Source organism: Cryptomeria japonica, unplaced genomic scaffold (genome assembly GCF_030272615.1).
Source record: "Cryptomeria japonica unplaced genomic scaffold, Sugi_1.0 HiC_scaffold_205, whole genome shotgun sequence".
Classification (NCBI taxonomy): domain Eukaryota; kingdom Viridiplantae; phylum Streptophyta; class Pinopsida; order Cupressales; family Cupressaceae; genus Cryptomeria; species Cryptomeria japonica.
The window spans coordinates 82,421-97,803 of NW_026729027.1; the positions used below are offsets into that span (position 1 = coordinate 82,421).

Consider the following 15,383-nt stretch of genomic DNA (forward strand, 5'->3'; position numbering starts at 1 on the left):
CGTGCACGCCGCACCTTGGAGCACACATCGGGGCGCTCCCGGGTTCGCACCGGCGTTGCGCACCGTGGTGGGCACCTCGGAGCACACCAAGGTGGGCAGCGAGGTGCGCACCTTTGATGCGATGCCTTCACTAATTTCCATAAAAGGCAAAAAAAAAACGAGATTTTAAAATTTCCGTTTTGAAAGATAGTGAGAAAAAGGGAATGCTGGTGCCATCTTGAGCCCGCCCTGGTGCGCAGCCCAGCCAAGGTGTGCGCACCAAGGTGCCCACCCTGGCGAAGGTGCGCGCCCGGGCAATTAACCCAACTTCCAACTTCGCGCGCGCCAGGGTGGGAGCGCACCCAACAACCGGGCCTGGGAAGAGCCAATGCGAGAAACCCCACCAAACGCTCTGACAAAAAAAGAGGGGGCGCTCCAGTAACCCCGCTTCGGAGCGCACCCTGGGCAAACCCAGCCAAGGTGCCCACCCCGGCCAAGGTGCAGGCGAGGTGCGCACCCGGGGCAAACCGGGCTCCGACAACGTGCACGCCGCACCTTGGAGCACACTTCGTAGCGCTCCCGGGTGCGCACCTCAGAGCACACCAAGGTGGGCAGCGAGGTGCGCACCTTTGATGCGCTGCCTTCACTAATTTCCAGAAAAGGCAAAAAAAAAAGGAGATTTTAAAATTTCCGTTTTGAAAGATAGTGAAAAAAACGGAACGCGCGTGCCATCTTGAGCCCGCCCTGGTGCGCAGCCCAGGTAAGGTGCCCACCCTGGCAAAGGTGCGCACCCGGGCAATTAACCCTACTTCCGACTTCGTGCGCGCCAGGGTGGCAACCGGGCCTCGGAAGAGCCAATGCGAGAAACCCCACCAAACGCTCCGACAAAAAAAGAGGCGGCGCTCCAATAACCCCGCTTCGGAGCGCAGCCGGGGCAAACCCAGCCAAGGTGCCCACCCCGACGAAGGTGCACGCGAGGTGCGCACCCGGGGCAAACCGGGCTCCGACAACGTGCACGCAGCACCTTGGAGCACACTTCGAAGCACTCCCGGGTGCCCACCGGCGTTGCGCACCGTGGTGGGCAGCGAGGTGCGCACCTTTGATGCGCTGCCTTCACTAATTTCCAGAAAAAGGCAAAAAAAAATGAGATTTTAAAATTTCCGTTTTGAAAGATAGTGAAAAAAAAGGAACGCGGGTGCCATCTTGAGCCCGCCCTGGTGCGCAGCCCAGGCAAGGCATGCGCACCAAGGTGCCCACCCGAGGTGCACACCCGGGGCAAACCGGGCTCCGACTTCGTGCAGGCCGCACCTTGGAGCACACTTCGGAGCGCTCCTTGGTGCGCACCATGGTGCCCACCAGGGCGCGCAACCCAGCCAAGGTCTGCACACTAAGGTGCCCACCCCGGCGAAGGTGCACGCGAGGTGCGCACCCGGGGCAAACCGGGCTCCGACTTCGTGCACGCCATGGTGCCCACCGCGGCGAAGGTGCACGCGAGGTGCGCACCCGGGGCAAACCGGGCTCCGACTTCGTGCACGCCGCACCTTGGAGCACACTTCGGAGCGCTCCTTGGTGCGCACCATGGTGCCCACCAGGGCGCGCAACCCAGCCAAGGTGTGCGCACCAAGGTGCACGCGAGGTGCGCACCCGGGGCAAACCGGGGTCCGACTTCGTGCACGCCGCACCTTGGAGCACACATCGGAGCGCTCCCAGGTTCGCACCAGCGTTGCGCACCTTTGATGCGCTGCCTTCACTAATTTCCAGAAAAGGCAAAAAAAAACGATATTTTAAAATTTCCGTTCTGAAAGATAGTGAAAAAAACGGAACGCGGGTGCCATCTTGAGCCCTTCCTGGTGCGCAGCCCAGGCAAGTTGTGCGCACCAAGGTGCCCACCCTGGCGGAGGTGCGCGCCCGGGGCAAACCGGGCTCCGACTTCGTGCACTGCATGGTGCCCACCAAGGCGCGCAACCCAGCCAAGGTGCCCACCGCAGCGAAGGTGCACGCGAGGTGCACACCCGGGGCAAACCGGGCTCCGACTTCGTGCACGCCGCACCTTGGAGCACACTTCAGAGCGCTCCTTGGTGCGCACCAGGGCGCGCAACCCAGCCGAGGTGCCCACCCCGGCGAAGGTGCACGCGAGGTGCGCACCCGGGGCAAACCGGGCTCCGACTTCGTGCACGCCATGGTGCCCACCGCGGCGAAGGTGCGCACCCGGGGCAAACCGGGCTCCGACTTCGTGCACGCCGCACCTTGGAGCACACTTCGGAGCGCTCCTTGGTGCGCACCATGGTGCCCACCAGGCCGCGCAACCCAGCCAAGGTGTGCGCACCAAGGTGCACGCGAGGTGCGCACCCGGGGCAAACCGGGGTCCGACTTCGTGCACGCCGCACCTTGGAGCACACATCGGGGCGCTCCCGGGTTCGCACCGGCGTTGCGCACCGTGGTGGGCACCTCGGAGCACACCAAGGTGGGCAGCGAGGTGCGCACCTTTGATGCGATGCCTTCACTAATTTCCATAAAAGGCAAAAAAAAAACGAGATTTTAAAATTTCCGTTTTGAAAGATAGTGAGAAAAAGGGAATGCTGGTGCCATCTTGAGCCCGCCCTGGTGCGCAGCCCAGCCAAGGTTTGCGCACCAAGGTGCCCACCCTGGCGAAGGTGCGCGCCCGGGCAATTAACCCAACTTCCAACTTCGCGCGCGCCAGGGTGGGAGCGCACCCAACAACCGGGCCTGGGAAGAGCCAATGCGAGAAACCCCACCAAACTCTCTGACAAAAAAAGAGGGGGCGCTCCAGTAACCCCGCTTCGGAGCGCACCCTGGGCAAACCCAGCCAAGGTGCCCACCCCGGCCAAGGTGCAGGCGAGGTGCGCACCCGGGGCAAACCGGGCTCCGACAACGTGCACGCCGCACCTTGGAGCACACTTCGTAGCGCTCCCGGGTGCGCACCTCAGAGCACACCAAGGTGGGCAGCGAGGTGCGCACCTTTGATGCGCTGCCTTCACTAATTTCCAGAAAAGGCAAAAAAAAAAGGAGATTTTAAAATTTCCGTTTTGAAAGATAGTGAAAAAAACGGAACGCGCGTGCCATCTTGAGCCCGCCCTGGTGCGCAGCCCAGGTAAGGTGCCACCCTGGCAAAGGTGCGCACCCGGGCAATTAACCCTACTTCCGACTTCGTGCGCGCCAGGGTGGCAACCGGGCCTCGGAAGAGCCAATGCGAGAAACCCCACCAAACGCTCCGACAAAAAAAGAGGCGGCGCTCCAATAACCCCGCTTCGGAGCGCAGCCGGGGCAAACCAAGCCAAGGTGCCCACCCCGACGAAGGTGCACGCGAGGTGCGCACCCGGGGCAAACCGGGCTCCGACAACGTGCACGCAGCACCTTGGAGCACACTTCGAAGCACTCCCGGGTGCCCACCGGCGTTGCGCACCGTGGTGGGCAGCGAGGTGCGCACCTTTGATGCGCTGCCTTCACTAATTTCCAGAAAAAGGCAAAAAAAAATGAGATTTTAAAATTTCCGTTTTGAAAGATAGTGAAAAAAAAGGAACGCGGGTGCCATCTTGAGCCCGCCCTGGTGCGCAGCCCAGGCAAGGCATGCGCACCAAGGTGCCCACCCGAGGTGCACACCCGGGGCAAACCGGGCTCCGACTTCGTGCAGGCCGCACCTTGGAGCACACTTCGGAGCGCTCCTTGGTGCGCACCATGGTGCCCACCAGGGCGCACCCGAGGCAAACCGGGCTCCGACTTCGTGCACGCCGCACCTTGGAGCACACATCGGAGCGCTCCCAGGTTCGCACCAGCGTTGCGCACCTTTGATGCGCTGCCTTCACTAATTTCCAGAAAAGGCAAAAAAAAACGATATTTTAAAATTTCCGTTCTGAAAGATAGTGAAAAAAACGGAACGCGGGTGCCATCTTGAGCCCTTCCTGATGCGCAGCCCAGGCAAGTTGTGCGCACCAAGGTGCCCACCCTGGCGGAGGTGCGCGCCCGGGGCAAACCGGGCTCCGACTTCGTGCACTGCATGGTGCCCACCAAGGCGCGCAACCCAGCCAAGGTGCCCACCGCAGCGAAGGTGCACGCGAGGTGCGCACCCGAGGTGCACACCCGGGGCAAACCGGGCTCCGACTTCGTGCACGCCGCACCTTGGAGCACACTTCAGAGTGCTCCTTGGTACGCACCAGGGCGCGCAACCCAGCCAAGGTGCTCACCCCGGCGAAGGTGCACGCGAGGTGCGCACCCGGGGCAAACCGGGCTCGGACTTCGTGCACGCCGCACCTTGGAGCACACATCGGAGCGCTCCCGGGTTCGCACCAGCATTGCGCACCTTTGATGCGCTGCCTTCACTAATTTCCAGAAAAGGCAAAAAAAAGAAAAAAATGAGATTTTAAAATTTCCGTTTTGAAAGATAGTGAAAAAAACGGAACGCGGGTGCCATCTTGAGCCCGCCCTGGTGTGCAGCCCAGGCAAGTTGTGCGCACCAAGGCACCCACCCTGGCCAAGGTGGGTCACGGGGTGGGTCCTAGGGTGGGTAACGGGGTGGGTACTAAGGTGCGTGCCAAGGTGGGTCATAGGGTGGGTGCCAAGGTGGGCACCAGGGTGGGTGTGCACCAACCCTAGCCAGGGTAGGTCACGGGGTGGTTGTCGGGGTGGGCGTCAAGGAGCCAAGGTGGGTGGCAAGTAGCCAAGTTGCGTGCCAAGGTGGGTGTCGGGGTGGGTGCCAAGGATCCAAGGTGGGTGCCAAGGAACCAAGGTGGGTGTCTGGGTGGGTGCCGAGGTGGGAGCCAGGGTGGGTCCCAAGGTGAGTGCAAAGGTGGGTGCCAGGGTCAAGGTGAGTGCCAATGTGGGTTCCAAGGTGCCAGGGTCAGGGTGAGTGCCAATGTGGGTTCAAAGGTGCTAAGTTGGGTGCGAGGTTGGGTGCGAGGGTGGGTGGGTGCCAAGGTGTGCTAGGTGGAAGCCCGGGTGGGTCGGCATCCCATGGGTGTCGAGTTGGGTGCCTGATGGGTGCTTCTTGTCAAGTTTTAGTCGTCGGGACTCATTTCGAGCCTTAGAGGTCGTTTCTTGTCCGGTTGCCCTGTCTTCGACCTGGGAACCCAATTTTGGTCCTCGGGTCCCATTTTTTTTTGTCTCGCATCCCACTTTTGGCCTGTGGCCTTTTCGGGGTCGATTCTCGTTTTGGGCATCAGAGCATGTTTCTTCTCCTAAAACCCAATATTTGTTTATTAAGTCTCGGAACACATTTTTGTTCTCGTGGACCCATCATGGGTCTTGGAACGCATTTGTGGTCCTTGGGTCCCATTTTGCATCCCGAAACTTGTGTTTTGGTGCTTGATCCCTATTTTGGGTGCCCACCTTGCACCAAGTGCGCACCCGGGGCAAACCGAGCGCCTTGGTGCACCGGGGCAAGATCGAGCGTGCACCCGAGGCGCCCCGAACATGCACCAAGGTGCACTCGGCCCACATGTGAGCGCAGGTCGTTGCGCCCGAGGTGGTGTGTGGGCACCGCGTTGCAGACGGGACACTGCACGCACACGACGCCCCCTCCAGGTGCACGCACGTAGGCCGGGCCGGGTGCACACCCGACGCCCTAGCAAGGTGCGCGCACCCGGGCAGGGCTCACACTTGGCGAACGGGGCGCACTTCGCGAGGGAGGGTGTGCACCTCGACGGGGGTGGGTGGCCGGGGTGGATTCGCACGTGGGTCGCGGTTTGCTAAGTACACACTGCGACAAGCTCATAACGGGTGCGATCATACCAGCGTTAGTGCACCGGATCCCATCAGAACTCCGCAGTTAAGCGCGCTTGGGCCGGAGTAGTACTGGGATGGGTGACCTCCCGGGAAGTCCCGGTGTTGCACCCTTTTTTAGTTTTTCGCCGGGCGTCGCAATGCTATTTGAATAAACCTTTTGCCCGTTTGCGTTCTCGTCGGGGCCGGGCCGGGCCGGGGTGCGCTGCCCGCACTACCGCGCGCGCGGGGGCGACACCGAGCGCGCACCCGAGGCGCCCCGAGCACACAGGCCACGGTGCAACCCGGGCGTTGTGCGCGCACCCCGGTGCGCCCGAGGTGCTGCGCGCGCACCCAGGTGAAATCGGTGTGCACCTCGGCCAGTGCGCGCTCGGTCGAGTCGCGCACGTTGGCCAAGGTGCACGGTGATGTTTCTTACTCTAAGGTTCCGCACCAGACGCCCGGGACAGGTGAGCGAAGCTGGGCGGGGCCGGGTGCGCGGCCGGGGCAGGTGCACGCAGCTGGAGAGAGCTTTGGAGCACACTTCGGAGCGCACCAATGATGCGCTCCATTCAAAAGTTTCCTGAAAAGGCAAAAAAAGTTGAGATTATAGAATTTCCCACTTGAGAGATTGTAAAAAAAAAAAATTTAAAATGAAGGAAACGCGGGTGCCAAGGTGTGCGCAGCCCAGCCAAGGTGTGCGCACCAAGGCGCCCACCCTGGCGAAGGTGCACGCAAGGTGCGCACCCGAGGCAAACCGGACAATTAACCCAACTTTCGACTTCGCGCGCACCTTGGAGCGCACTTCGGAGCGCTCCTTGGTGCGCACCAATCTTGGGCACCTCGGAGTGCACCATGGCGCCCACCAAGGTGCGCACCCGGGGCAAACCGAGCTCCGACTTCGTGCGCACCTTGGAGCGCACGAAAGGTGCGCACCATGGCGCCCACCAAGGTGCGCAGCCCAGCCAAGGCGTGCGCATCAAGGTGCGCACCCTGGCGAAGGTGCGCACCCGGGGCAAACCGAGCTCCGACTTCGTGCGCACCTTGGAGCGCACAAAAGGTGCGCAACCCAGCCAAGGTGTGCGCACCCCGGTCAAACCGAGCTCCGAATCGTGCGCACCAGAGGTGCACGCCATCGTGCGCACCTTGGAGCACACTTCGGAGCCCTCCTTGGTGCGCGCCGATGTTGCGCACCTCGGAGCGCACCCGGGGAAAACAATGCAATTAACCCGACTTTCGACTTCGTGGGCACCTCGGAGCGCTCTCGGGTTCGCACCTCGGAGCACACCGAGGTGCGCACCTTTGATGCGCTGCCTTCACCAATTTCCAGAAAAGGCAAGAAAACATTGAGAAGGTGTGCGCACCGAGGTGCCCACCCTGGCGAAGGTGCACGCGAGGTGCGCACCCGGGGCAAACCGGGCTCCGACTTCGTGCACGCCGCACCTTGGAGCACACTTCGGAGCGCTCCTTGGTGCGCACCAGGGCGCGCAACCCAGCCGAGGTGCCCACCCCGGCGAAGGTGCACGCGAGGTGCGCACCCGGGGCAAACCGGGCTCCGACTTCGTGCACGCCATGGTGCCCACCGCGGCGAAGGTGCACGCGAGGTGCGCACCCGGGGCAAACCGGGCTCCGACTTCGTGCACGCCGCACCTTGGAGCACACTTCGGAGCGCTCCTTGGTGCGCACCATGGTGCCCACCAGGGCGCGCAACCCCGCCGAAGGTGCACGCGAGGTGCGCACCCGGGGCAAACCGGGCTCCGACTTCGTGCACGCCGCACCTTGGAGCACACTTCGGAGCGCTCCTTGGTGCGCACCATGGTGCCCACCAGGGCGCGCAACCCCGCCGAAGGTGCACGCGAGGTGCGCACCCGGGGCAAACCGGGCTCCGACTTCGTGCACGCCATGGTGCGCACCGCGGCGAAGGTGCGCACCCGGGGCAAACCGGGCTCCGACTTCGTGCACGCCGCACCTTGGAGCACACTTCGGAGCGCTCCTTGGTGCGCACCAGGGCACGCAACCCAGCCGAGGTGCCCACCCCGGCGAAGGTGCACGCGAGGTGCGTACCCGGGGCAAACCGGGCTCCGACTTCGTGCACGCCGCACCTTGGAGCACACTTCGGAGCGCTCCTTGGTGCGCACCATGGTGCCCACCAGGCCGCGCAACCCAGCCAAGGTGTGCGCACCAAGGTGCACGCGAGGTGCGCACCCGGGGCAAACCGGGGTCCGACTTCGTGCACGCCGCACCTTGGAGCACACATCGGGGCGCTCCCGGGTTCGCACCGGCGTTGCGCACCGTGGTGGGCACCTCGGAGCACACCAAGGTGGGCAGCGAGGTGCGCACCTTTGATGCGATGCCTTCACTAATTTCCATAAAAGGCAAAAAAAAAACGAGATTTTAAAATTTCCGTTTTGAAAGATAGTGAGAAAAAGGGAATGCTGGTGCCATCTTGAGCCCGCCCTGGTGCGCAGCCCAGCCAAGGTGTGCGCACCAAGGTGCCCACCCTGGCGAAGGTGCGCGCCCGGGCAATTAACCCAACTTCCAACTTCGCGCGCGCCAGGGTGGGAGCGCACCCAACAACCGGGCCTGGGAAGAGCCAATGCGAGAAACCCCACCAAACGCTCTGACAAAAAAAGAGGGGGCGCTCCAGTAACCCCGCTTCGGAGCGCACCCTGGGCAAACCCAGCCAAGGTGCCCACCCCGGCCAAGGTGCAGGCGAGGTGCGCACCCGGGGCAAACCGGGCTCCGACAACGTGCACGCCGCACCTTGGAGCACACTTCGTAGCGCTCCCGGGTGCGCACCTCAGAGCACACCAAGGTGGGCAGCGAGGTGCGCACCTTTGATGCGCTGCCTTCACTAATTTCCAGAAAAGGCAAAAAAAAAAGGAGATTTTAAAATTTCCGTTTTGAAAGATAGTGAAAAAAACGGAACGCGCGTGCCATCTTGAGCCCGCTCTGGTGCGCAGCCCAGGTAAGGTGCCCACCCTGGCAAAGGTGCGCACCCGGGCAATTAACCCTACTTCCGACTTCGTGCGCGCCAGGGTGGCAACCGGGCCTCGGAAGAGCCAATGCGAGAAACCCCACCAAACGCTCCGACAAAAAAAGAGGCGGCGCTCCAATAACCCCGCTTCGGAGCGCAGCCGGGGCAAACCCAGCCAAGGTGCCCACCCCGACGAAGGTGCACGCGAGGTGCGCACCCGGGGCAAACCGGGCTCCGACAACGTGCACGCAGCACCTTGGAGCACACTTCGAAGCACTCCCGGGTGCCCACCGGCGTTGCGCACCGTGGTGGGCAGCGAGGTGCGCACCTTTGATGCGCTGCCTTCACTAATTTCCAGAAAAAGGCAAAAAAAAATGAGATTTTAAAATTTCCGTTTTGAAAGATAGTGAAAAAAAAGGAACGCGGGTGCCATCTTGAGCCCGCCCTGGTGCGCAGCCCAGGCAAGGCATGCGCACCAAGGTGCCCACCCGAGGTGCACACCCGGGGCAAACCGGGCTCCGACTTCGTGCAGGCCGCACCTTGGAGCACACTTCGGAGCGCTCCTTGGTGCGCACCATGGTGCCCACCAGGGCGCGCAACCCAGCCAAGGTCTGCACACTAAGGTGCCCACCCCGGCGAAGGTGCACGCGAGGTGCGCACCCGGGGCAAACCGGGCTCCGACTTCGTGCACGCCATGGTGCCCACCGCGGCGAAGGTGCACGCGAGGTGCGCACCCGGGGCAAACCGGGCTCCGACTTCGTGCACGCCGCACCTTGGAGCACACTTCGGAGCGCTCCTTGGTGCGCACCATGGTGCCCACCAGGGCGCGCAACCCAGCCAAGGTGTGCGCACCAAGGTGCACGCGAGGTGCGCACCCGGGGCAAACCGGGGTCCGACTTCGTGCACGCCGCACCTTGGAGCACACATCGGAGCGCTCCCAGGTTCGCACCAGCGTTGCGCACCTTTGATGCGCTGCCTTCACTAATTTCCAGAAAAGGCAAAAAAAAACGATATTTTAAAATTTCCGTTCTGAAAGATAGTGAAAAAAACGGAACGCGGGTGCCATCTTGAGCCCTTCCTGGTGCGCAGCCCAGGCAAGTTGTGCGCACCAAGGTGCCCACCCTGGCGGAGGTGCGCGCCCGGGGCAAACCGGGCTCCGACTTCGTGCACTGCATGGTGCCCACCAAGGCGCGCAACCCAGCCAAGGTGCCCACCGCAGCGAAGGTGCACGCGAGGTGCACACCCGGGGCAAACCGGGCTCCGACTTCGTGCACGCCGCACCTTGGAGCACACTTCAGAGCGCTCCTTGGTGCGCACCAGGGCGCGCAACCCAGCCGAGGTGCCCACCCCGGCGAAGGTGCACGCGAGGTGCGCACCCGGGGCAAACCGGGCTCCGACTTCGTGCACGCCATGGTGCCCACCGCGGCGAAGGTGCGCACCCGGGGCAAACCGGGCTCCGACTTCGTGCACGCCGCACCTTGGAGCACACTTCGGAGCGCTCCTTGGTGCGCACCATGGTGCCCACCAGGCCGCGCAACCCAGCCAAGGTGTGCGCACCAAGGTGCACGCGAGGTGCGCACCCGGGGCAAACCGGGGTCCGACTTCGTGCACGCCGCACCTTGGAGCACACATCGGGGCGCTCCCGGGTTCGCACCGGCGTTGCGCACCGTGGTGGGCACCTCGGAGCACACCAAGGTGGGCAGCGAGGTGCGCACCTTTGATGCGATGCCTTCACTAATTTCCATAAAAGGCAAAAAAAAAACGAGATTTTAAAATTTCCGTTTTGAAAGATAGTGAGAAAAAGGGAATGCTGGTGCCATCTTGAGCCCGCCCTGGTGCGCAGCCCAGCCAAGGTTTGCGCACCAAGGTGCCCACCCTGGCGAAGGTGCGCGCCCGGGCAATTAACCCAACTTCCAACTTCGCGCGCGCCAGGGTGGGAGCGCACCCAACAACCGGGCCTGGGAAGAGCCAATGCGAGAAACCCCACCAAACTCTCTGACAAAAAAAGAGGGGGCGCTCCAGTAACCCCGCTTCGGAGCGCACCCTGGGCAAACCCAGCCAAGGTGCCCACCCCGGCCAAGGTGCAGGCGAGGTGCGCACCCGGGGCAAACCGGGCTCCGACAACGTGCACGCCGCACCTTGGAGCACACTTCGTAGCGCTCCCGGGTGCGCACCTCAGAGCACACCAAGGTGGGCAGCGAGGTGCGCACCTTTGATGCGCTGCCTTCACTAATTTCCAGAAAAGGCAAAAAAAAAAGGAGATTTTAAAATTTCCGTTTTGAAAGATAGTGAAAAAAACGGAACGCGCGTGCCATCTTGAGCCCGCCCTGGTGCGCAGCCCAGGTAAGGTGCCACCCTGGCAAAGGTGCGCACCCGGGCAATTAACCCTACTTCCGACTTCGTGCGCGCCAGGGTGGCAACCGGGCCTCGGAAGAGCCAATGCGAGAAACCCCACCAAACGCTCCGACAAAAAAAGAGGCGGCGCTCCAATAACCCCGCTTCGGAGCGCAGCCGGGGCAAACCAAGCCAAGGTGCCCACCCCGACGAAGGTGCACGCGAGGTGCGCACCCGGGGCAAACCGGGCTCCGACAACGTGCACGCAGCACCTTGGAGCACACTTCGAAGCACTCCCGGGTGCCCACCGGCGTTGCGCACCGTGGTGGGCAGCGAGGTGCGCACCTTTGATGCGCTGCCTTCACTAATTTCCAGAAAAAGGCAAAAAAAAATGAGATTTTAAAATTTCCGTTTTGAAAGATAGTGAAAAAAAAGGAACGCGGGTGCCATCTTGAGCCCGCCCTGGTGCGCAGCCCAGGCAAGGCATGCGCACCAAGGTGCCCACCCGAGGTGCACACCCGGGGCAAACCGGGCTCCGACTTCGTGCAGGCCGCACCTTGGAGCACACTTCGGAGCGCTCCTTGGTGCGCACCATGGTGCCCACCAGGGCGCACCCGAGGCAAACCGGGCTCCGACTTCGTGCACGCCGCACCTTGGAGCACACATCGGAGCGCTCCCAGGTTCGCACCAGCGTTGCGCACCTTTGATGCGCTGCCTTCACTAATTTCCAGAAAAGGCAAAAAAAAACGATATTTTAAAATTTCCGTTCTGAAAGATAGTGAAAAAAACGGAACGCGGGTGCCATCTTGAGCCCTTCCTGATGCGCAGCCCAGGCAAGTTGTGCGCACCAAGGTGCCCACCCTGGCGGAGGTGCGCGCCCGGGGCAAACCGGGCTCCGACTTCGTGCACTGCATGGTGCCCACCAAGGCGCGCAACCCAGCCAAGGTGCCCACCGCAGCGAAGGTGCACGCGAGGTGCGCACCCGAGGTGCACACCCGGGGCAAACCGGGCTCCGACTTCGTGCACGCCGCACCTTGGAGCACACTTCAGAGCGCTCCTTGGTACGCACCAGGGCGCGCAACCCAGCCAAGGTGCTCACCCCGGCGAAGGTGCACGCGAGGTGCGCACCCGGGGCAAACCGGGCTCGGACTTCGTGCACGCCGCACCTTGGAGCACACATCGGAGCGCTCCCGGGTTCGCACCAGCATTGCGCACCTTTGATGCGCTGCCTTCACTAATTTCCAGAAAAGGCAAAAAAAAGAAAAAAAATGAGATTTTAAAATTTCCGTTTTGAAAGATAGTGAAAAAAACGGAACGCGGGTGCCATCTTGAGCCCGCCCTGGTGTGCAGCCCAGGCAAGTTGTGCGCACCAAGGCACCCACCCTGGCCAAGGTGGGTCACGGGGTGGGTCCTAGGGTGGGTAACGGGGTGGGTACTAAGGTGCGTGCCAAGGTGGGTCATAGGGTGGGTGCCAAGGTGGGCACCAGGGTGGGTGTGCACCAACCCTAGCCAGGGTAGGTCACGGGGTGGTTGTCGGGGTGGGCGTCAAGGAGCCAAGGTGGGTGGCAAGTAGCCAAGTTGCGTGCCAAGGTGGGTGTCGGGGTGGGTGCCAAGGATCCAAGGTGGGTGCCAAGGAACCAAGGTGGGTGTCTGGGTGGGTGCCGAGGTGGGAGCCAGGGTGGGTCCCAAGGTGAGTGCAAAGGTGGGTGCCAGGGTCAAGGTGAGTGCCAATGTGGGTTCCAAGGTGCCAGGGTCAGGGTGAGTGCCAATGTGGGTTCAAAGGTGCTAAGTTGGGTGCGAGGTTGGGTGCGAGGGTGGGTGGGTGCCAAGGTGTGCTAGGTGGAAGCCCGGGTGGGTCGGCATCCCATGGGTGTCGAGTTGGGTGCCTGATGGGTGCTTCTTGTCAAGTTTTAGTCGTCGGGACTCATTTCGAGCCTTAGAGGTCGTTTCTTGTCCGGTTGCCCTGTCTTCGACCTGGGAACCCAATTTTGGTCCTCGGGTCCCATTTTTTTTTGTCTCGCATCCCACTTTTGGCCTGTGGCCTTTTCGGGGTCGATTCTCGTTTTGGGCATCAGAGCATGTTTCTTCTCCTAAAACCCAATATTTGTTTATTAAGTCTCGGAACACATTTTTGTTCTCGTGGACCCATCATGGGTCTTGGAACGCATTTGTGGTCCTTGGGTCCCATTTTGCATCCCGAAACTTGTGTTTTGGTGCTTGATCCCTATTTTGGGTGCCCACCTTGCACCAAGTGCGCACCCGGGGCAAACCGAGCGCCTTGGTGCACCGGGGCAAGATCGAGCGTGCACCCGAGGCGCCCCGAACATGCACCAAGGTGCACTCGGCCCACATGTGAGCGCAGGTCGTTGCGCCCGAGGTGGTGTGTGGGCACCGCGTTGCAGACGGGACACTGCACGCACACGACGCCCCCTCCAGGTGCACGCACGTAGGCCGGGCCGGGTGCACACCCGACGCCCTAGCAAGGTGCGCGCACCCGGGCAGGGCTCACACTTGGCGAACGGGGCGCACTTCGCGAGGGAGGGTGTGCACCTCGACGGGGGTGGGTGGCCGGGGTGGATTCGCACGTGGGTCGCGGTTTGCTAAGTACACACTGCGACAAGCTCATAACGGGTGCGATCATACCAGCGTTAGTGCACCGGATCCCATCAGAACTCCGCAGTTAAGCGCGCTTGGGCCGGAGTAGTACTGGGATGGGTGACCTCCCGGGAAGTCCCGGTGTTGCACCCTTTTTTAGTTTTTCGCCGGGCGTCGCAATGCTATTTGAATAAACCTTTTGCCCGTTTGCGTTCTCGTCGGGGCCGGGCCGGGCCGGGGTGCGCTGCCCGCACTACCGCGCGCGCGGGGGGCGACACCGAGCGCGCACCCGAGGCGCCCCGAGCACACAGGCCACGGTGCAACCCGGGCGTTGTGCGCGCACCCCGGTGCGCCCGAGGTGCTGCGCGCGCACCCAGGTGAAATCGGTGTGCACCTCGGCCAGTGCGCGCTCGGTCGAGTCGCGCACGTTGGCCAAGGTGCACGGTGATGTTTCTTACTCTAAGGTTCCGCACCAGACGCCCGGGACAGGTGAGCGAAGCTGGGCGGGGCCGGGTGCGCGGCCGGGGCAGGTGCACGCAGCTGGAGAGAGCTTTGGAGCACACTTCGGAGCGCACCAATGATGCGCTCCATTCAAAAGTTTCCTGAAAAGGCAAAAAAAGTTGAGATTATAGAATTTCCCACTTGAGAGATTGTAAAAAAAAAAAATTTAAAATGAAGGAAACGCGGGTGCCAAGGTGTGCGCAGCCCAGCCAAGGTGTGCGCACCAAGGCGCCCACCCTGGCGAAGGTGCACGCAAGGTGCGCACCCGAGGCAAACCGGACAATTAACCCAACTTTCGACTTCGCGCGCACCTTGGAGCGCACTTCGGAGCGCTCCTTGGTGCGCACCAATCTTGGGCACCTCGGAGTGCACCATGGCGCCCACCAAGGTGCGCACCCGGGGCAAACCGAGCTCCGACTTCGTGCGCACCTTGGAGCGCACGAAAGGTGCGCACCATGGCGCCCACCAAGGTGCGCAGCCCAGCCAAGGCGTGCGCATCAAGGTGCGCACCCTGGCGAAGGTGCGCACCCGGGGCAAACCGAGCTCCGACTTCGTGCGCACCTTGGAGCGCACAAAAGGTGCGCAACCCAGCCAAGGTGTGCGCACCCCGGTCAAACCGAGCTCCGAATCGTGCGCACCAGAGGTGCACGCCATCGTGCGCACCTTGGAGCACACTTCGGAGCCCTCCTTGGTGCGCGCCGATGTTGCGCACCTCGGAGCGCACCCGGGGAAAACAATGCAATTAACCCGACTTTCGACTTCGTGGGCACCTCGGAGCGCTCTCGGGTTCGCACCTCGGAGCACACCGAGGTGCGCACCTTTGATGCGCTGCCTTCACCAATTTCCAGAAAAGGCAAGAAAACATTGAGAAGGTGTGCGCACCGAGGTGCCCACCCTGGCGAAGGTGCACGCGAGGTGCGCACCCGGGGCAAACCGGGCTCCGACTTCGTGCACGCCGCACCTTGGAGCACACTTCGGAGCGCTCCTTGGTGCGCACCAGGGCGCGCAACCCAGCCGAGGTGCCCACCCCGGCGAAGGTGCACGCGAGGTGCGCACCCGGGGCAAACCGGGCTCCGACTTCGTGCACGCCATGGTGCCCACCGCGGCGAAGGTGCACGCGAGGTGCGCACCCGGGGCAAACCGGGCTCCGACTTCGTGCACGCCGCACCTTGGAGCACACTTCGGAGCGCTCCTTGGTGCGCACCATGGTGCCCACCAGGGCGCGCAACCCCGCCGAAGGTGCACGCGAGGTGCGCACCCGGGGCAAACCGGGCTCCGACTT

At 62.6% G+C, this 15,383-nt stretch overlaps 2 non-coding genes across 2 annotated transcripts; both read left to right on the forward strand.

Moving 5' to 3' along the window:
• The first annotated feature begins 5,710 nt into the window (after positions 1-5,710).
• Positions 5,711-5,829, forward strand: LOC131868376 (5S ribosomal RNA). Its single transcript, XR_009366834.1, has one exon. It is a non-coding gene; the product is annotated as a 5S ribosomal RNA (ribosomal RNA).
• A 7,805-nt stretch (positions 5,830-13,634) lies between these two features.
• On the forward strand, positions 13,635-13,753 carry LOC131868377 (5S ribosomal RNA). The gene has a single exon (XR_009366835.1). It is a non-coding gene; the product is annotated as a 5S ribosomal RNA (ribosomal RNA).
• Positions 13,754-15,383: the final 1,630 nt, after the last annotated feature.